The 21,980-nt window shown below is 44.9% G+C and overlaps 1 protein-coding gene across 3 annotated transcripts in view; it reads right to left on the bottom strand.

Annotated features, from left to right (window-relative positions):
* SPON1 (spondin 1) overlaps window positions 1–21,980 on the bottom strand; it is a 256,397-nt gene that overhangs the window by 191,727 nt on the left and 42,690 nt on the right. The window contains exon 1 of one of the 3 annotated variants that reach the window (XM_046015737.1): window positions 12,968–13,112. The exons of the other annotated variants lie outside the window; for them this stretch is intronic. The gene's annotated coding sequence lies outside the window, so the exon portion shown is untranslated. Of the gene's footprint in view, window positions 1–12,967; window positions 13,113–21,980 lie in introns of those variants that run through there. 3 annotated transcript variants of the gene reach the window in all.

A 21,980-nucleotide genomic window follows, 5' to 3' on the forward strand; every position in this document is an offset into this window, starting at 1 on the left:
TTAATCTAGCAATTATAGTTGAGGTTTTCCTATGTTGGCATGTGGAGATTTCTGCTTTGGTGAGTTGTGATCCTCTGTGTCCTCCTGTCTCCCCAATATTGGGGGCAGTGGTTTGCCCTGTGGACTTACTTCTCTGATGGATCTAGGAGCTATTGAATTTTCAGTTTGCTTAGCTTTTTACTTGCCATTAGAATGCAGTGTTGACTTCCACTTCTTACACGTGGGCTAGGACACCAGAAGTTCACACTGTGAGTTATTTTTACGCTACTTAATTCATCTTTCCCCCACTTTTTTGTGATGCCACCTCTGTCATATATAGAATTACAACATAATTTATTGTCTAAACAAGGATAAAAAGGCTGTCATTAATCACTGTTCGGGGATAACAGGCAAAACTGAGACTTTCCCAGGCAAATGGGGCATATATTCAACCTAGTCATTTATCAGGTTCCCAAACACTCACGTTTAGTCCCGGACTTTCTATTCTAGTCTCCTACCCATCCCCTGCCCATGGCACTGTATTTTAATCTCTAGAAGGGCAAGTTCCCTTTCCTTGCTCTTCTTATCACCATGGTATTATCTATTTATAGGTCTTTATTTTTACATATATAGTATATAAACTCTAAAAACTCCCTTACCTCTGTCATTTTATCTTCCTGATATGATGAAATCCCAACTTAGATAAAGTACTCACTCCATGATAAGGCCAGTTGTCTTCTATGTTAACTGGCTTCTAGTCTTGAGTCTGCCCTGCTACACTGTTGTGTGTATCTGATTAAGATCTCAGCAGGTTAGATTCTGGCCAAATACTTCCTATTTGTTATTTTACTTTCCCTTTCTTGACAATGATGACTTCAGATCTTCTAGACTCTCCCCAAACCTCCAACTTTTATCTCTCCTTTTCACTTATTGTTTTATCTTGTGTCTTTACAGAAGAAATCGAAGTCATTAGATGTATAGTACCTCAATCTCTCATTTGCATCTGCTCTGTCCTCCTCTTTGCTGTTATAATAAAGGAACCTCATTTTTCTTACACTTCTGATTTGTTCTCATTACTTCTTCCTGACTCTAAGGATGACTTTCTCCCTGCCAGATTCAACTTTTGTCCCAGTGGAATCATTCCCATTAGCCTGTTAAGCATAATTGTTAAGCATATTTGGGTCTCTCCAGTTTAAAAATTAAGTGACCCTGAGTTATCCCTCCAACCCTCCCCAAGAAGAGATGTTCTCTCTCCTGTTCATCACAATCAAATGACTTGAAGGAGCTGGCCATGCTTACTGTCTTCATTTCAGCTCCCACTCCTTCTCAACTTAATCCCAGGGGTTTTGGGAACATCATGGTACCTAGACAGCTCTAGCTAAGACCATCGGTGCCTTCTGCAATGCTTAATCCAGTAAATCCTCTGCAGCCTTTCTTCTCAAAACACTCTCTCCCTGCTTGACTTTAGTGCCATGGCTCCTTCCTGCCCTCCTCTTTGCGTCCACTTTCTTATCTACTCTTTCTCCACTTTCTTTCTTTGACTGCTCATCCTCTTCTACTGGCCTTTGAATCTGTAATTGCTCAAGATTAGTCCTAAACCCTCTCTAATTCTTACTTTAGTCTCTCTCTTCAGGTGATCTTATTCAACTGGCTTTAATTACTACTTATGTGTGGATGGTTCACAAATTTGTATTTCCAGTCTTGGTCATTTCTCTGATTCAGTCTCCAGACATATATCTCTGACCTTCTATCTTCTATCTGCATTTCCTCTTGGATCAAAACCACCTCAAACTACCTCATCAGCAACTGACTTAACTATGTTCCCCCTAGCCTTGCCCTACTTCAGTTGTACAAGTCAGAAATACTAGGTGTCCTCTTTGGCTCTTCCTACCCTCTATCCTTCATATCCAAATGCTACCCATTTTACCTTCCAAGTATCTCTTGAATTCCTACTACCATCCCTACTACTATCCAGACTGAGCTACATCATTTTTAATCTGAACTAAAATAAAGTTATTCCAACTAGCCTTTGTACATTCTCTCTTGCCTTTCTCCAGCTTGTTCTCTATATGGCCAGCCAAAGTGATCTTTTATTTTTTTTTTTAGATTTTGTTTATTTATTTGACAGAGAGAGATCACAAGTAGGCAGAGAGGCAGGCAGAGTGAGAGGGAAGCAGACTCCCTGCTGAGCAGAGAGCCCGATGCGGGACTCGATCCCAGGACCCTGAGATCATGACCTGAGCCGAAGGCAGTGGCTTAAACCACTGAGCCACCCAGGCGCCCCCAAAGTGATCTTTTAAAAACACAAATTTAATTGTAATATCTCCCTCCTTAGAATAATTTACATATTTTCACTCCTAGAATCAAGACTGAAATCCTTAATAGAGTTGAATCTACCTTCCTACTTCTCTAACCTCATACTGTGCCTCTTTGTTTTTTGTACTTGGCTACTTTGGACTTGTGTTTTCTCTTGCCAAAGACTGACTAATTCCTATTTCCTTTTTCCCTCCCATCTTTTCCCTTCCTCCGTCTTCCCTGTTCCTTTCATGCCTCCTTCTCCCCTCTCCTCCTTCCCCTCCTTCCTTTATTTCACCTCAGCTCACTCATCGTTTTCATTGAAAAGCCTTCCCTGTTTTCTTTCACTATGGCAATTTCTTCCTTATATGTTCTCATACGACCCACCTCTCTCCTTTCAGACACTTTATTTTTTAATTTTACATATATTTGTTTGATTCCTTGATGAATGTCTGTTTCTCTAATAACGTGTAACCACATGAGGGCAGGCACCATGTCTCTTAGTTTTTTTCTCATTGTTTCCCCAGTACTTAGCACAGAGCCTGTTCCATAATAGTTGCATGCTGAAGAACTTGGTGTACTTGCCTCCTCCCTTTGGTTGTGAGATTCCCAGCTCTGTGTCTGGGCTGTAATATCTGCCTTAGCTCTCTTAGACAACTCCCTGGACTTCCTTCTGACTTTGGACCTTGTTTTACTAGATGGTAATTAATAGCCTTAATTATAATAACAATAGCTACCATTTTTGAGAATATATTGGCCAAGGACTTTACATATACTGTTTCCACTTCCCCCCAAAACTTATAAGCCTATCCTTCAAGAAACAACTGTGACATCGATGGGTTAAATAAACTGTCCAAGTCTGACAGGGGCATAGCCAGGGTTTGAGTCGTACCTGGCTCTAATCTCTGTGTTCTTTTCCTATGCCACAGGCTGTCCTAATAGTGTCATTCCCTCATGTTAGGTAAGAAGTTTCTCTCTAGTCAAGCTTAGTCCCACAGAACCACATACGTTGGACCAGCCCACAACTAAATATCCCATTCCAACATGCAAATAAGTACTTGGTAAATGTAAATAGTACTTTGCTTGAGATTTTCTTAGAGGGCACTTAGTTTCCCTTATGCAGCTTTATTGTTGTGAGCGTGGATTTCCAAACAATTGTGATTTTCTTAGACCTGTGCACTTGGCTTCCAGTGAGAACCCCCTTTACTGGGACTCACAGAGAACTTTTGGAACTTTCTTTTTAAAAGATTTATTTATGTCAAAGAGAGAGAGAGAGAGAGAGAGAGTGCACAAGCATGGGGAGCATCAGGCAGAGGGAAAAGCAGGCTCCCTGCTGAGCAAGAAGCCCAATGTGGGACTCGATCCCACCACCTTGGGATCATGACCTGAGCTGAAGGCAGACACTTAACCGACTGAGCCACCCAGGCATCCCAACTTTTGGAACTTTCAACCCTAAACATTTACAATCTTTGGGAGGTCCTAGATGACTATATCAGTAAAGCCAAAAGTAATTAATGTTGAATTAACATTTTCTATGTGTCAGTTACTTAGCATGGTCACATCATTGAATCCTTCATGGGAGTAATTATCTCCATTTTATAGGTGAGGAAATGAAGCTCGGGGTGATCCATTATGACCTAGCACGGTCTGAAGCCAAAACCTGTGCTCCTTCTAGTTGCCTCTGATGAAGATCCCAGGCTGGGGTAACACCAAGACCCTTGGCCCAGTACTGAAACAAAGAATGTTTTCCAAGACATTGAAGCCACCTCAGGTAAATATGATTGTTTATCCACAACCTCAGTTGCCAGATGGTAATTAGACATTGAACAGAAGGAGTTGTTTCCTCCAATTCAGAGAATGCTCCCAAAGTCGTTTGCTTTTCAGAAAACATTAGCTTCTTCCAAGAAGCTTTGATTCTATCAAAACCTGCTCTTGTACCTTGCCCCATCTCCCAAAACCTCCACCCTTCTTGTGGTCTGAGTAGAGCCACCATGTTAGCCATCAACTAATCTGACTAAATAAAGTGTTCACCACTCATTGCAATCTGTGATTTCTTTTCTGAGCATCCCAGACCAGAAAATTAAGACATATTACAACAGGCGTTTGGGTCTGGTAGTAGTATTATGGGTGATTTTTATTTCCTTTCTATGTTTTTGTTTTTTCTAAATTTTCTACAGTGATGATGTATTATTTTATTTTTTTTATTATTATTTATTTGACAGACAGAGATCACAAGTAGGCAGAGAAGCAGGCAGAGAGAGAGAGGGGCTCTCTGCTCAGCAGGGAGCCTGCTTCCTCCTTTCTCTGCCTACCTCTCTGCCTGCTTCTGATCTCTGTCTGTCAAATAAATACAATCTTTAAAAAAAAAAAAAAAGAGTTGGAATCTTAACCAATTCAGCCACCCAGAAACCCCAGTTGTTTTACTTTAAAAATATATATATATATATTTATATTATAATATATATATAATATATATATTATAATATATAATATATATAAAATATATATATATAGGCTAAAATAAACTATTTGAGGCTAAGTTTAAGTTTAAAGTCACTTGGGAGAGATTTGCTGCTAAAGTGGGCTGCTTGACTCCCTTCTAGAGAGAGCTCAAGGGACCTGTGGCCAGTCCCCATCCAGCCAAGTGTGATAGGCATGTAAGACAAATCCAGGTTCAAACAGGGGGACAAGGTTTAATTTCCAGAATGCTTGGCAACCTGTAGTTAAGAGAACTGGTTGGGCATCTGGTCATGAATAGACCTTTTCAATACTAGGGGTTTTCTAGACTACCTCATCAGGATGCCTGTGAGAGGTTCTAAAACTTTTCATTGCTCACACTCGTAGTCCTGAATCACATGCCATACCATTTTGAAAGCTGCTTCGGGACCCATCTTTACCATTCGGGTATCTACTCCTGTCTCATCATATTTGTGGCCTTGCTTTCTTTTCAGACTCAAATACACAATACTTCTTTCTTAAATCTAATCTTGATCCTTCTCCTCAGCTCTGATCTGGGTCCTGTCCTGGTATGTTGTCTTACTCTTTCTGGTCTGACAGAAAGAAGCCTCAAGAGATTAACCTCAACAGTGTCAAGGCCCCAGATGGAGTCTCAGGCATTCTAAGAAGTGGGTGGACCATGGCAGTTGGAGATCTGGGAGAATTACTATCCAGAAATTCAGGTAGGTGGCATCTTGGACATTTGCCTTCAAGAAGCAGAGCCTCAGGCATAGAGGTGAGGGCTGGTGGTCAGGGTTGAAGCTCCAGTTCCCACATGAGAACCAAGGATAAGTCAGATAATTGGAACGAGAACTTGGAATGGCACCCACAACAGGAAACTGGCCCCATGAACATGGTTTTAGAGCAGAGCTGGCAGGAAAGGGTAGGTTTGGAAACCTGAACCTTAGTTTAAGAAGGGACTTCTCCTAGGGGGATGTGAGATGGGAGTAGGAGAACAACTCAGGAGCCCAATAGTCAACGCAGGGCACCACAACTAAGGATGCCTCTCAGGGATAGTGATGTGATAACCCTCAATTGGGAAGAGTGGCTGCTTAAGCATGCGGTCCTCAAGTCCTTATTGATCTTGGTAGTGGGTGAGCGGAGTCTGAGGGAGAGGGTAGTAGAATATCTAAATAGGGATTACTGCATCCGAGAGTGCAGGCAACAATAACGCATGGGCTGGGTTAGGCTGAATGAAGGAAAATATGTCCTTTGGCATCATCTCATAAATATGTTTTCATGGATATTTGTGCAAAGTAGTATGGTAGATGGAAAGTGCATGAACGTTTCAGTCAAGTAGATTTGGATTACATCTTGACTCTGCCAATTTCCAGTTGGATGACTTTGGCTAAGTCACTTGACCTCTACAAGTCTGTTTTCCCATCTGAAAAATGCGGATAATAAAACCCATCTTGCTTGACTGCCATAAAGAATAAATGAGGTTGTATTTACAAAGCATTCAATACCCATAACAAGCACTCAGTATTTTGTAGCTGGAGGGAAATGCTCCCCCAACAGCTTATGCTGCCTAATCATATTAACACAGGAGGAGGACATCCTGAAGAGGTAAAGCAGATCTAAACTTTTTATTATGACTACATAAGAGATATTTGTTCAGTGTAGGAAAATCAGAACACATAGAGAAGTAAACATTATGAAACAAGTACTACGTGTAATTCTACTACCCCCAACAGAGTTATTATTAACCTTTTGATGTGTATCTTTTCAGGTTATACATATATATACACACATATATGGGATTTTAGAAAATACGATAGTTACTGTCTTGTGACCTGCTTTTTCACTCAATAGCACATCATGAACAACTTTCTTTTCTACTCAGTATATCTCTCAATAAAATTTTCTATGACTACATAGCAGCCTATGGTATGGACTCTCCATATTTTACTTAAAAAACCTCAGAGCACTGAACATTTTGTTGCTTAACATTTTTAGGCTATTATGATCATCCCTTATGGCTAAATTTCATATTTTCAATTTTTCTGGGAGTGAAATTAATGTCAGTTTTTATTAATGGGTCTTTCCAGGAAGGGATTTTGAACTACTTAAGTAAAACTTGAGTGAGAATCCAAAGAAAATAATCCCGGTCATTAAATCACCACTTTCTAGTTTCCCACGTGTATTATTATTATTATTATTTTTATTTTTATTATTTTTAGTGCAAAAGTCATGGAAGGAAAGAGAGCTGCTTTGTCATGTATGAAAGAGCTTTCAGTACAGATTTTTAAAAACTAAAGAAGGATTTTGCCTGTATTGCTCTAAGGCGTAAATACATTTTAGAAAAGTTTACAAAGACAGAAAAGTAAAGGCGAGGAAAGTCCTGCTGTTTCAGCTATTTTGGTCTGTTTGTTTCCTTCTAGACTTTTCTCTCTTGCTGTTTTGAAATCTGCAGATAGGTGTGTTTGAATTGTGTGTATAATGCTGTGTCTTGTTTTTTCCATTTGTCCTAGAAGCTCCCACGTTTGCAGGTTTTTGTAGACACATCAGAAACGGCATCTGAATGTCTGGATTAGCTGCACTGTGCAGGGAAGCTTCAGATGGTCCCTCCTCGGGGCTGTGACGATTTAGGTCCAAATCTTGCCCTCTGTCCCTACCAAGACCCTCATCTCTCCGTGCCTAGCTATATCCTCTCACCAGTTACTATCATCCTTTTCCGCACTAGCATCTCTTCCAACAGATTCTTGTTTTCATTTTATTCATCTCCTTTACCCTTTCTGCTCTATCTTCTCTTTGCTGGGGTGTGCACACCACTTCTCAGACCTGAGGACGTGTGAGGACCTGGGGGAGGAGCAAGGCAGAGATGACCATGAGCATTGCAGGTGGCCCCTCTGTCACCTTGTCCTGGGCACATGGCCCCTGATCCACGGAAGCTGAGTATTGAGAACTGATGTATGGTGTTCCCCACGGAAGAGCAGATTAACCCTCCCTATTATGTGGGCTGTTTCACATTTTGAGAGCAAACACAGCAGGCCAGGCTTGGGTGCTGGGCTGGACCAGGACACGTGGATGTCCTGAGCAGACTAATAATCTGGCCTCCTTTCAAAAGGATATTCTCTAAATATTTGCCCAACATTCCTTGGGAGGAGACGATGAGTGTTGTGTAGGAGGAGGCAGGAAGACTGCTGGCTCAGCAGACGTTCCCTCTTTATTGCTCTGAGCAGTTCAGCTCCTGGCCCTGAACTTGCAAACGTCACCTGGCTACTTGGAAGCCTGGAAGGCAGCCTAGACACCATCTCTGGTCACTTAAACACTCTTGGGAGTTTGCCTCCTACGCCGGAGGCAATGGTGAAGGGCGTGGGAAAGAGCCCAACAGCCTGTTTATTAGTGGTGTGACTCTGGCAAATTCCTTAACCTTTCCAGAAGGAGTCTTCCTATCTGTAAAGTGGGAGATAACAATAGTCCTGACCTCAATAGGCTGGAAGGGTTTAAATGAATTAATATATGTAAAATAGTTAGAGATATTCCTGGCAGGAAGCTATCCCTGTGTATATGATCACTATGGTGTACTGTGTATAATAATAAATATCATTACTATCATTCTCATCGCATGCTTACTCTCTATAATTCTGGGAAAGCCCATTTTCTCACATCTCATTACATTTCCAGTGATGTTTTAGGGATTCTTATAGACTGTTACCCTGGCACCAATGCAGCTGGCCTGTACCTCTATCCAGCTTGGCTTGGGAACTTCAAGTACAGTGGACAAGCTTCAGTGGCGCTGGTGTGTGTGTGTGTGTGTGTGTGTGCGCGCGCGCACGTCTGTTTTGGGGTCATTGCCTGATCACTCTATCTACAGTACAGCCCTTGGTTTAAAAAAAAAAAAAAGAACTTGGGAGATGCTAAGACAGGCAGCAATGGACTTGGGGAGAACTAGTAATTTACTAGGGGTAGGTAATGTCCAGTAAGAGACGAGGCATCTCCTTTAGGAGAACCGGGAAGAGAAGGAAGATTCCTCCTTCAAACCAAGTGAAATATGCCTCCCAGAGTCCTGAGACACAGCATGGGATGGCAGAGAGAGTATGAGGTTTGGGCTTGCCAACCAGGAAGACCTGGGTCTGATTTGTCTTAGTAACTGAATGACCTTGAAAAAACTGATCTCCGGGTCTCGGTGTCCTGATCTGTGTCACTAGCAGTGTAGTGCTGATAAGGGAAGATCTCCAAGGTGCCTGGGAGGGCTAGGTGCCCAATAACTGGAGACATCAGAGAATGGGCTCTGGCAGACCCTTAGTGCCCAGAGCCTAGCAGGTGATTGACACACGTGTGAATAAGCAGGAAATCCAGGGTTACCCACAGTGTACAGCCATAGCAATAACATCTACATTTACTGAGTCCATCCTCTACGTTGTTGCTAACATTTCATAGCCACTACTTCACATCATCATCCCAGTAAGCCTGTGAATTCAGAAGCTGGGCCTAGGAAGTGGGGAGCCTGGGCTCACATCCCCCAGGACCCCAAGGCTAGTGCTTGTATCCACTGGCTCTAACTCATTGTCCCCTCATCTTCCACTCAGGGAGCCTGTGCCAGTTTTGACTCAATGCTAGAAAATCACTCTGATAAATAGGTTTAAACAAACAGAACCATCTAATTGGGGGACATTATACTAGGTAGTCTAGTGCCTAGGAAATAAATCAGCCTTTTAAGTTTTCTATGGCAATCCAGTTGAAATGTTTAATAATTATTGCCAGAGAATGGTATAATGCAGTACTAAAAATGAGTAATTGAAAAGCCCATCAAGGCAGATGAGGCATCTTCTCACTGAATTGCTCTTGAATACATAATTATTTCATTCAGATTTATGATCAGCTCAGCAAAGCGCACATCTCTCTAGCCGGCTCTGCCTGTGGCTGTTCAGGAAGTCTTTTTCTATTGTGCTGGCGCCTTCTGGGATGGACAAATGGATGGCTATCGTACACGGAGAGGACTTTCGATGGTGTGACTTCATTTAGCAAAGGACAAAGTTAGGAGTGAAGTTTCAGGTTGCTGAGGACCCTCTGTGTCCCAGGCACTGTGCTGGAGTTTACGTGCATTACTGGTGTTGGCTCCTCTAAAGCCCACAACAGTCCTGGGAGGGGACTCTGCCATCCCACAGAAGAAACTGAAGCTCAGAGCAATGGGGTCACTGAATCAGATTCCCCAGGCTTACAGGGGACTCATACCTGGCGGTCCGGCCCTGAACCCCTGGCTCTTCCACTACATACATCACCAGCCTCCAGAAACACCCTGTGTGCTCAGAGAAGACTTAGATTTTGGGAAAGAGGATTCTGGGAAGGTCAGATGCAGAAAAAAATGAATCCCTGCCAGATTTTATTTGACGCTCTGGCTCTTTCAATATTTGAGTTGACCCCCGCCCCAGCCTCACTTCCATCATTCTTACAGTGTCAGGACCTCCAGACAGAAACTGGCTCTGTGGGCGCCCCAGTTCCCCCACAGGTTCAGCCTCCCCACCCTGTCCAGATCATCCAAAGCCGTGGGCTTTATCGGAGACACAAGCTTATCAGACTGCCTCTCCCAAGAGCCTGTGGAGTGGGCGTTCTTGGCAAATTTAGTTCACTGGCAAGTGTGGACAGATGGCTGCTGGGATGAGCCAGCAACCTTTGTTTCTGGTCTCACCCATATGTCAACATGACCCAAAATGAGGAAAAGTAGGGAGGGGGGAGGTGGAAAAGGATAGGGCCACCTTACAGGCAGAAAAAAGAATATAATTCTTTTTTTTTATTCCATTGCATTTTGAAGATTATAAATAGAAAAGTGAGACTCTGACTCTCCCCTACCCTAGCATCGGACAATGACACTTTCAGCAGAAAACTGATTTTTCTCCCCAATGCCCCAGTCTCCTCCTTACCTCTGATGCTTGGTTGTACTCTGCTTAAGTCAGCAGATATGATCACAGGATCAAAACTCTGCTCCCTTCGCACCTAGCCCCTTACCTTGTGGAAGAAGTAAGGGACTGCTGAGGGTTATTGCACAAGGGGCTTAAACAGGTCACGGGATGCCTTCATTCTCCAGGACACAAAAGCATGTCAGGTTTCCATCTCAGTATTTTTTGGTTTTGTTTGTTTGTTTGTTTGTTTGTTTTAGCATGAAAACAGCAGACATCGTGTATGGACTTATTATATCTTACTGGATAAGGTACGTATCTGTGAACTTCTCCACCCCTGGGGGAATGCCAAACTTCAGTCTAGCTAGATTTTAACAGTAAGGTAGGGTCTCTCTTAAGGGAGTAGATTTATGCTTACTCTCAGTGGTTATTTGTCAAACACATCCAAGGTGGTTAGCAGTCTGTGAGGGCTGAGCACTTGCAAAACAAATCAAATATCTGGGGAGAATGCATTTGGTCTCTGTGTGCCGAAAGGTAGAGCCTTGGGGTGAAAACACTGATCCAATCATGCAGACAAGAGAGTGAGATGTTCCCCTCTGCTACAGTGAGGCACCCTGAGCTGGGGGCTATGGGCAGGGAGCCCACAGGGAGAGCAGTTCACCAGCTCATGGAGGACATGAGGAAGTTCTCCAAGATCATTACTAGAAGCTGGAGAATCAGCCATTGTCTGGCCAACACAGTGATTTATAGGAGAAAGAACGTTAATGGGAAGGGTGTAGGGCCAGGAAGAACAAAGGGAGTGTGTGAGAAACAGGCAAAGGAGCAATAGATGCAGTGCTCTTCTCTGACCTCGGACTGTGTTAAATGTGTCTATCTGTGATCCCTCCGACCCTCACGGCAATTCCCAGAGGGCCTGCAGCAAGCCCAGACCCTGTTTCTTCTCCTTGCCAGACTGGCTTCTACACGTGATCTCACTCTACATGCCGCTTCCTCCGGGAAGCCTTCCAGGCCTGAGCCAGCTGTGCTGCACTCTCCCCGCTCCACCCGCATCACCTGGATCCTCGCGTCTCCAGTGCTCCTTCATAGTCTGAATCCAAACCTGAGCCACCTGGGGTCTCTGTGAAATACCGAAGCCTGAGTCCCACCCCAGACCCACTGAATCAGAAGCTCTGGGAGTGGAACTGGGGTAGCAGTGCTTTTTTCAAAGGCCCTACGTGATTTTGATGGATGCTTGGGATGAAAACCGTCTTGAGTCTAGTCCATCATATCCAAAAGCCGGGAAATCACTTCCTTTGTGTCACTGGCCCCCAGCCCTGTGCCAGGCACATCCCCTACACTTAATCCATCTCTGCAGAACGAATAAATGAATTAATTAAAATTAGACAAGTATTACCACTCCTTTTTCAGAGAGGAGGAAACTGAATCATGGAGGCAAAAATCACTGGTGTGTGGTGGCAGAGTTGCCATAAAAGGGGGGTGAGCTCCCTGTCTGTTTGACTGCACTGTCTGCTCCCAGTGCCTACAGCCCGGTCTCAGACAGAACAGGAGCTCAGTACAGGTTTCCTGCATGGATGATGTCCCTGATCTCTCTTCTTTTACAAATCAATCTTTTCCCACTATATCTTGCTATCAACCCTGTCTCTGCCATTATCTACGTGGCCTTTTTTTTTTTTTTAAGATTTTATTTATTCATTTGAGAGGGAGAGAGACAGAAACAGAGAAGAGCACAAACAGTCAGAAAAGCAGAGGGAGAGGGAGAAGCAGACTCCCTGCTGAGCCAGGAGTCCGATGTGACGTGGGACTCGATCCCAGGACCTGGAGATCATGACCTGAGCTGAAGGCAGATGCCTAACCGACTCAGCCACCCAGGTGCCCCTGTGGCTTTTCACAAATCCCTTCTCTCTGGAGCTGTTTCCTAAAATGAGGACATTGGGTGAGATGGCCTGGGGGATTCCTTCCAGTTCAAATGACAGCCGACTGCCACATCATACCTATACCGTCACTTTGAAGGATGAGAGCCCGGCTCTGATGCCAGCACCTTCCACACTCAGCACCTTCCCATGGGTCAGGAGGCACCTGGATTGCTCCTTCCAGGCTTTTTACATACTGCCCCCCCATCCCTTTCCCTGCTTCCTGCCTCTCTTTACTTTCCCCTTCCCTTGGCAAGCTCTCCCAGGAGGCAGGCTGTGGTCAGTGGGAGCCTGCCTTCGTCTCCCGGTCAGCCCTCGCTCCAGAGCGTAAAGCCAGAGCCCAGAAAATTTAGTTATTAATGTATCATCCCCTGAAATCCAGTTAAAGAGAAAAGCACTGCTCCGCAGACACAGTTGTAGCACCAGCCAGGGAAGACGGGAACTCACGTTTGTGAAATGTGTACTACATGCTCGTGTCTTCGCAACGTTGTCTTATTCAAGCTTCGCCTTGACTGCCTGCCAGCGGTGCCTCCACAGAATCTCTTTCCGGCACCCACAGAGCACCCACACTCCGCAAACACAGTGGCCACCTCCTCATTTCTCTCTCGGCTTCCATCCTGAACCCCCACAATCCAATCTTCCTGCAGAAGCCAGAGGGCACACTGAACACTGAAATCAAATCACGTCACTTCCCTGTGTGACAACTCCCAGTGGCTTTCCACTGCACTGACAGTCCAAACTCAGGGACGACATTCCCCCCTTGAGCCGGCCCCGGCCAACTTCCCGCACATCACCTTCTGCCACTCTCGATTGGCCCACCATGCTCGCCTCTTAAATATGCTCTACTCCAGAGCCTTTGGGGGTTCCCTGGCCTTGTCTCCATCCTACATGATCCTACCCAGAGATCTTCAAGAATTAGGAAGGGAAAGAGTGAGGAACAAATTCAGATATACTCCAGACTTGGGTGGCAGCTAGTTTTCCAGGTGAACCGACATGAACCTGCTTTTAGCTTTGCTCCTCCCCTCTGCTTCTGCGTGTTCTGCTGCGGGAAGGGCAAGGACACAACTTGATTTCTGCAGATAAAGTCCAATGCCTACGTGAAGTGTGGTAAAGAGCCAAGTACGCTGCCTGCTCTGCCCCTACTGAAAGACTGCGGGAATTTATAACTCGATATTTTTAGATGGTAAGGGAACAGAAGTTTAGGGGAAAGAAGCTAGGATTTACTGAGCCATGCGCCAGGGCTTTTAAGCGTGATTTTGTTGGATCAGCAGCTCACCCCTCTGAGATAGGTAGTACCTTTGCTACCGAGGAGGAAAGTGGGGTCCCGGGGAGTTAGTGATTTCCTGAGGAACGCACAGCTTTCCTAATGGATGGAGCCACCATTCTATCCAGCTGTGGCTGATGGCAAATCTCTGGCTCCCTCTCAGCTGCCGGTCTTCCCTGACTCAGCACATCCTCCCTGACACCCCCAACCCCCACCCGTGCCCCCAGGTGGGGAGGAACACCTCAGAGTAAACAACAATGTATGGGTAAGTCACGATTAAGATATAAAAGTGAGAAAAGGCTGTTTTCCAAGAGCACATCTGAAGCCTCCATTTACCCGTACTAATTGTAATATCTTAGCAGTAAGTTGTTTTTAAATATTCATTACATCGGATCCCTTAAGGGCCTCTACCTGAGAGCTCAGCTGGCTGATATTGTGAACTCCTAACTGTACTTGAAAATAAACCACTGTCTTTTCTCCCAAAGCATTCTCTAGTTTAGCTTGGTAACCAATTCAAAACGACCCTCTGGCTCTATTAGTGCTTTTCTGCCTTTTTCTTTTATGCTGGAACCTAAAGGTCAAACTGCATCAGTATCACCTGCTGAGCCCACCGCCAAGTTCTCTTTCTGGATGCCTGTTGCCAAGAGAACAATCCCGCTTTCAACCATGAAACAACAATCAGTGCTTGCACAAAAGACTGAAGGACAATGGAAAATGTGGGTGAGTTAATTTTGCGCCTAGTCCCTTTGTTCCTTACAAATAAAGGGCATGGGTGATCAGTGAACTTGAGTAACGCAAGTCACACTACATACGAGAAATAGGTTCTTGGGGATCCAGTAAGTGTCTTCTCACAACAACTTTATTTAGATCAGAAATACCCACATTGGTAGGTCCCTGGAGGAAAGAGCCAGCACCGAACAGGAATTGGGAGGCATACATTTTGGGGCAGTCAGGGAACTCCCCTAACCTTTCTGGGCTTTGATGTATTCCTGTGAGAAAAGGCTCTGTAGCAAAGAAATCCCCTGCGGTCAGGCAGTATAGGGTTCTGCTGTCAGATTCAGCCTGTTTGGGAAGGGAACAGAGCCAAAGACTGGATCCCGGGGCTCTGGGGCCTGATTTCTCCTCATGTAGTCCCCGTCCTGGGAGACAGCAGCATCCACGCTGGTGACAAGTGTCCTCAGCCCAGGGCTCTGCTCCACTTACCACCTCCTCCCTGAAGACGCCCTGGCTCTCGTTGGTATAGAACGGCCGCATCTTTGCAATCTTGGTCTATGCAGCTCACTCCGAAACACAAGCTCTTATTTCTCATTCATTCGTTCATTCATTTGGCGAATGTCGATCACCTATTAGCAATGTGTCAGATACTGGGATACACAGGAACAAAACGAAAAATGGCCCCTGTCCCTCCTGTGTTATAGTCAGCCCGGTGAATCGGACATTAAACACCTGTGTTGTAAAGGTAAGAAATACAGAAAGTATTTTTCTGTATTTCTGTTTTCAGAGCAGAAAGTGAACTGTGTCCATGTTTCCACTTCCCAGAAAGAAAAAGCACTGTTTAACTGCTGGATCGTATTATCTTGCAGTTCCGTGACTTCAGGTTTTTTCTCTTAATATCGCACAATTCAGGTTTTTTCTCTTAATATCGCACAAATAGCTACTTCTATACATCTATGTCTACCATGTATTTCTAAATGCTTGCATAATAATATGTGCCAGACATATACTCTGTATTTCATTTGTATCAGGTTCCTTAATCCTCAGCATAGCTTTGTGAGGTAGTATTATAATTATCCCACTTTACAGCTATGGAAATGGAGAGTCCCAGGAAGTTTCCCGGAGACCCGAGGTCATGCGGCTGGCCAATGGTAGAGCCAGGATTCAAACCCTGGCAGCCAGATTCTGGAACACCGGCTCTCAGCCACTGTGCGCAGCGTTTTGTTGCCAAAATGTACCATCGTTTGTTTTCATTAATCCTATATGATGGACTTTTAGATCAATTACCTCTCTCTCTTTGGTTATAAAGAAGGCTGCAGTCAACATTCTTCTACTTGTATCCACCTGTACTCATCTCATTCTGCCTGCTGGGTTCATTCGTAGAAGCGGAATTTTAGAGTTAAAGGGTATAAACATTCTACGTTTGATACACGTTGCCAAACCAACAGAAATGTTGAATTGATTTGCACTACGACCAACTGCACGCGATAGAGATTGCCATTCCCTTCTCAACCCTTGACGCCACGGAATCTCTCTGGCAATGACCACTACAGCCTCCTCACTGCCAAATCTGACAGCTCTTTCCAGCCTCTTCCTGTGCAAAGCTCTGCCTCATGGACCCCCGCAGACGCGCCCTCTTGGAAATTCTCCCCGGGCTTCTGTAGGGGCTCTTCTTTGCCTCTCCTCTCCTCCCTCGAGCATCCCCTACAACTCCAAAAGGGAAATGCTGAAGTGCTACTATTACCCCTGTTTTACTGATGAGGACACTGAGGACTAAGGGACTTGCCCGTGGCCATAAATCTCCAAAGCAGCAGAGCTGGGACTCAAACCAGGGCTGTCCAGTTTCAGAATCCATATGCCCGAATACAATGTCAGACCGCCTCTCAGCTACCTGGATAATAAAGGGCCTGGGATTTAATGTGCCCCCAGTGGCGTTCAGTATCCTCCTCCCTCATAAACGGGCTCTTCCTCCACACTATCCTTCCAGAGCAAGGCAGAAACTTGGGAATCTCCCTGGACTTTTGCCTCTCTCCTCGCCCACCGCCAATCAGTGACCTTCTGAACATATTCTGAGCTATTCTTTGGTGCCTGCTTTATAGTAAATGCTTAATAAATGCTGGCTGCTGTTACCAGACTCTTCATGGCTTAGACAGCCCCTATTGTCTTGTCCTTCGCCAAAAACCCCCCACCCACTGAACTCACCAGATCTACTGGCCATTCTCCTACGCCGGGTCTCTGAATGCTATCTTGTCTCCTCTGCTGGGAGGGCTCTGTACTACACCCTCCCTAATTAATTCTTCTACAACATGGCCCAAGTGTCACATCCCCAAGGAGGCCTTCCCACCACCACCCCCACTCCTGAACTGACCTCCCAGCATGCTCTGCAGATCTCCCTGCTGCCCTTATCATAGTGTAGTTTAATCGTCGGTTTGCTTACGTTTCCCTCCCCCGTCAACCCTGCTTTCCCAGACCAGGTTATAAACTCCTCAGGAGCAGAACAGAGAATCTCAAACTCAGTCCCTTCCCTTCCCCCCTGCCCTCCCTCTGTTCTCTATCTCTATTATGGGCATGATTGGACCAGGAATTTCCGACTCCTCTTTTAAACATCACACCAAACTCCAACCTCTAGTATGTTTGAATCCCTTCTTTCTCCTGCATTCCCAAGCGACTACCTGGGTGCTTTACTATCTCATCTTTGAGGGGCACCTGTGTGGCTCAGTCAATCTGATGCTAAACATCAGACTCTTGATTTTGACTCAGGTCATGATCTCGGGGTCACGAGCTCAAGCCCAGCTTCCGGCTTGGCTCTGGGTGGGGGAACCTTCTCTCTCTCTCTTCCTTTCCCCCTGCCCTCCCACTTGGACTCATTCTCTCTCTCTCTCTCTAAAAAAATAAAAAATAAAACCTGTTCAAAAAAAAAAAAAGATCTCAGGCTTGATAACTTCGGCAAAGGAGATTTTTATTTGGGACCTAGTAAGGACTTTCTGAAGGGCTAAGAGGCGGAGCTGGTTGTTTCAAAGGTTCTTCAAATTCCCACGGAGGCCCAATGCCTCTTTGTCAATCGACTATATCCCTTCATTGTAACCCGTTCCACCTCTTTCAAATTAACAACAAGATCCAATGACTCTGAACGGTACCTTGCCCCAGGTTATTTCACAGGAGAACGGAGGTAAAGAATTGCACAGTAGCTCTGGCAAAGACTTCTTAAAACCAAGTAAAGTGTAAGCTAATGAATCAGGCAGACGATCAATAAAATATAACACCAAACACAGCATTCAATAATAGTGAGCTCTCATTCTAAGTAGCTCATGACTCATGAGTTTGGTCGATAACGTTACAAAGACGTAACAAGTATGAAAACACAATGAGCCTAAAAATAGTGGATGTGATGCATCCGTTATCAGAATGTACGTATTTTTCAAGACGCCTAGCTAGTCCTCGTGAACCCAGTAATTAACTATTGCAATGGGCTGAAGAGCAGCAGAGTTGTGGTGGAGACCTTCTATCTGAGGGTCTAATTCTGTAAATATTTACAAGGGCAGCATGGCCCCATGAAATCTGGTTGACCCTGCCACTTTCTGGCTTGGTCACCTCCAGCAAGTCGCTCCACCTCTGATTCTTCACCTGTAAAATGTGGTTTAAATAAAAACCCTGTCCTGTCTCCACCACAGGGCTACCGTGGGGCTCAACGAAAGGATGGATGGGAACACGATGTCAGCACTGCTGAGCTTTTTAGAAATGTAAGACGCGTTTTGCAAACGGGTCAGTCCCTATTTGAGCCAGACCAAAAAAAAAAAAAAAAAGAGAGAAGTTTTGTTTACACCTTATTAAACAATAATGATAAACTAATTTTAAGATCCTTCAGTGAATGCTTAGTCTAGAAACAGGGATCTTAATAAAAAAAACAAAACACTGATACTGATTTTTAAAATCAGTTTGTTTCATTTAATTATTTCACTTTCCCTGTTAACTAAAGGGGTGGGAAATTTTTAAAACAATTTTTTAAACAACTGTGGTTATTTATAACTTCCCCGGCTTTCATCTCAATGAAAATGCTTTAAAGAGACAATGTCGTGATTTCAGGGCCCTGAATTCAGTTATACTTGGCCCCGTGTTCAGTCTCAACTTGGAAAGTGGTTTGTAATATTTTCCTTAATAATGAGTACTGCTGGAGAGCAAAATTAAATTTCTCATGGGAACGTAGGAAAACGCAACTCTCTGCCAGGAGGGCCACTGCCAGTTCAAAGGGGCCCGGCAGCAGCACTAGACCGAACAAAGGTCCCCCTGGGGACCAGCAGGCCACAGACACCTGCAAAGCGGGGCTAAAGGCCCCCCGCAGAGTTGCAGCGCCTCACGTCCTGGAAGCAGTCTGCAGCCGCCTGGCGCACAGTGTCGCACGCAGGTCTCTGGCCAAACGTGGTGCCTGGCTTACTAAGCGATCACCAGGGGGTGCCTGGATTGGAGCGAAGCAACCGCACATTCCCTTCTGCAGAGATCGAAGTCATTGTGTGAGTCAACACCAAGCTTCCTGACTTTCCCAAGTCCAGTCCCCATAGCGCTCCGAAAATGATCACTTTAAAATTCTACTTTGAACGTGTTAATTTTAGATTAAACCAGATAGGAGCGATCGTACATTCCTTTTGAACAAGGTTGGGTTTACATTTCTTTTTTCACGTGAGTATAAAAATATAGCAGGAAAAAAACCTTACTCTGAAAAAAAAAAAAAACAAAAAACCTTACTCTGAGAACTTGTTTTAAGGCACCCATTAGCAATAAGTGAACAGTATGTTCAGCTGACTTTACTAATGAAGTTTAGGAAAAAAATATAACCAATGCTCTAGCTCTGTGGGCCCTTTTCCAAATCAATGCATGAATACGTTGGCTGTTATTTTGGTATAAATGTCCACCTGGATGCCTATGGTTTTGCCTTCTTGCTGAACGCGGAGACAGCACCAAGGACTCGTTCTGGCCCATCCGTTCGCTGCAGTTAAACCCTTCCACAGGTCAGTGCAGTGGAAAGCTCACAGCTGGCAGACCCACCTTCCTAGTTTCCTAAACCACTGAGCTTCTCAGTGGTTCAGTCAAATGAATCGTAGTAAAAGAGATAGGCTATGAAAAGTGCTCTAAACCGGGGCGCCTGGGTGGCTCAGTGGGTTAAGCCTCTGCCTTCGGCTCAGGTCATGATCTCAGGGTCCTGGGATCGAGCCCCACATTGGGCTCTCTGCTCTGCGGGGAGCCTGCTTCCTCCTCTCTCTCTGCCTGCCTCTCTGCCTAGTTGTGATTTCTGTCAAATAAATAAAATATTTAAAAAAAAAAAAAAAGTGCTCTAAACCTAAGTGAGCCCTTGAAGGGCAGACACTAGCATTTCACCCGCAGAGAAAATTAAGTTCCTGAGGCATCACCAGCAGGGTATCCAGGAGCAATAGTGCCTGCCATGAGAGTCTCTCCCCTTTTCGGCCTTCCCCTTCCCTGCCAAGGAATAGAAAAAGAATTCGTCCCAAGATTAGGTGACCCTGGGGCCTAAGTCTTCAGCTCCCCAGGCCTCTGTGGTCACCCACATTTGACCCATAAGAGGGAAAGGCAGTGGTTTGGCACTCCAGAGTTCCCTCCTACAGTCCTGGCAGTGGGGGCATTTCCCCAGCCTGCCATGAGCAATTCCGCGGGTAGGTAAAGCCAGAGGTGACCCAGAGCCCACATATTATTCCCTGTGGGTGTTCCTAAGACCCCGAGTCCCTGACACACGACTCAGGGACAGCACGGACATGCTCTAACTCCCAGCCAGAGCTGCTGCCAAACTGCCAACATGGTGAGCACTGAGATATTTCCAGTATCTTCTCGTGCTGTTTTTGGTGGGAACACAAAGTCTTTATTCCGAGCTTGGATTTATCCATAGTTCCAAGTGTCAATCAACTAAGTCTTTGGAACATCAATTCACAAATTATCAAAAACTTAGTCATGTTAATAGCTCTTAATAGACTAATTTCATTTCTGGGAAACCATTTTCATGAGTTAATCTAAAACACAAGAAAAGCTTTATTGGTCAAAGATTCCCCCCCCCCCAAGTATTTATATAAGTAAAAAAACAGAAAACAATCCCCAAGCTACAGCTCAATGAGGAAATGTTAAGTGGACTATTTGGGGCCTATTAAAAATGATGTTTACCCAGAAATCTGCTTCTAAAATTTATACATACACCGGTGTGTACATGAGTGTGCACATGTACACTCAGGAACATGCATATTGGTTTGCAATAGAAAAAGATGTAAAAATAATCTCTGCAACAAAAGATCCATTAATAGTCATATAGTCAAAGTCTATACAATGAAATTTTTAAATTTCATACTTCTATATCTTTGTTCTACAAGAATGTACTTTTTTAAAGAATGTATTTTTTTTTTAATTTTATTTATTTTTCAGAGAGAGAGAGGGTGCACAAGCAGGCAGAGAGGCAGGCAGAGAGAGAGAGAAGGGGAAGCAGGCTCCCTGCTGAGCAAGGAGCCCAATGCGGGGGCTCGATCCCAGGACGCTGGGATCATGACCTGGACTGAAAGCAGGGGCTTAACCGACTGGGCCACCCAGGCGTCCCAAGAATGTACTATTTTTATAATTAAACTACTACTTCAAAGGTATGAAATCTATTTCAAAGGACCAGGTCACAAATCTGCCTAAGAAGAGGCCAACTTGTGTGACCTGGTCCCTGGGAAATGTCTCCCGTGCATTATGTCCTTCAGTTTACAATGAAAGGCACGGCAGGTGTTCATTCCTCCGTGTACTTCCAAAGACAGGGCACAAAGGTGCAAATGCCTGGCATCCGGGGTTCCACACCATCTCCTGTGCGCACAGACACCCCAGATTATCATTCTTCCCCAGAACATGGCACCGGGTCCTGAACTCAACATGGTCTCCACCAACTGATCAGAACTGACGCACGGGACAAAACCTGCCTTGGTTCCTCAAATCTAAGATGCCACGGAGGGTAGGAGGCATCAGTGATACCGTAAGGGTTTATCTGGGGAGAAGGACTCCTCCATGTCACGTGCTTATCAACTGTAAGATGAATTCTGATTTCCCACTACCATGTTTTAAAAATGGGCCTTTCAGAATGGGTGGAAGTTGCCATAGCCCTCCCTGTTCTGTGATGGCCCCTCCTTTCTAGCCCTCCCCATGGCATTCTGTGCTTGCTACCAGAACTGCTTACTGTTAAGAAGCCGTAGTTCGGACAGAAGGCAGTGCGCAGGGCTAGAAGAGGGAGAAGGGCCAGGATCTGAAAGTGGCTGGCAGATTCAAGTAGACCACAGGCAGCTTGGGCTGGGAGAGGGGCAGGACAGGGTCTCTCACACAGCCTTTCCCCCAACATAAGCTTCCAATTTAACTACAGACAAAGCTTCAAAAGAATCAGCCTTTTCACTTTACTATGCTTAATGCTCCCCTTTCTCTTAAGACCACAGCAACTGCAAAGAGGCTTTAACTTTCTTTCTCCTG

This window comes from Meles meles, chromosome 8 (genome assembly GCF_922984935.1).
Source record: "Meles meles chromosome 8, mMelMel3.1 paternal haplotype, whole genome shotgun sequence".
Lineage (NCBI taxonomy): Eukaryota > Metazoa > Chordata > Mammalia > Carnivora > Mustelidae > Meles > Meles meles.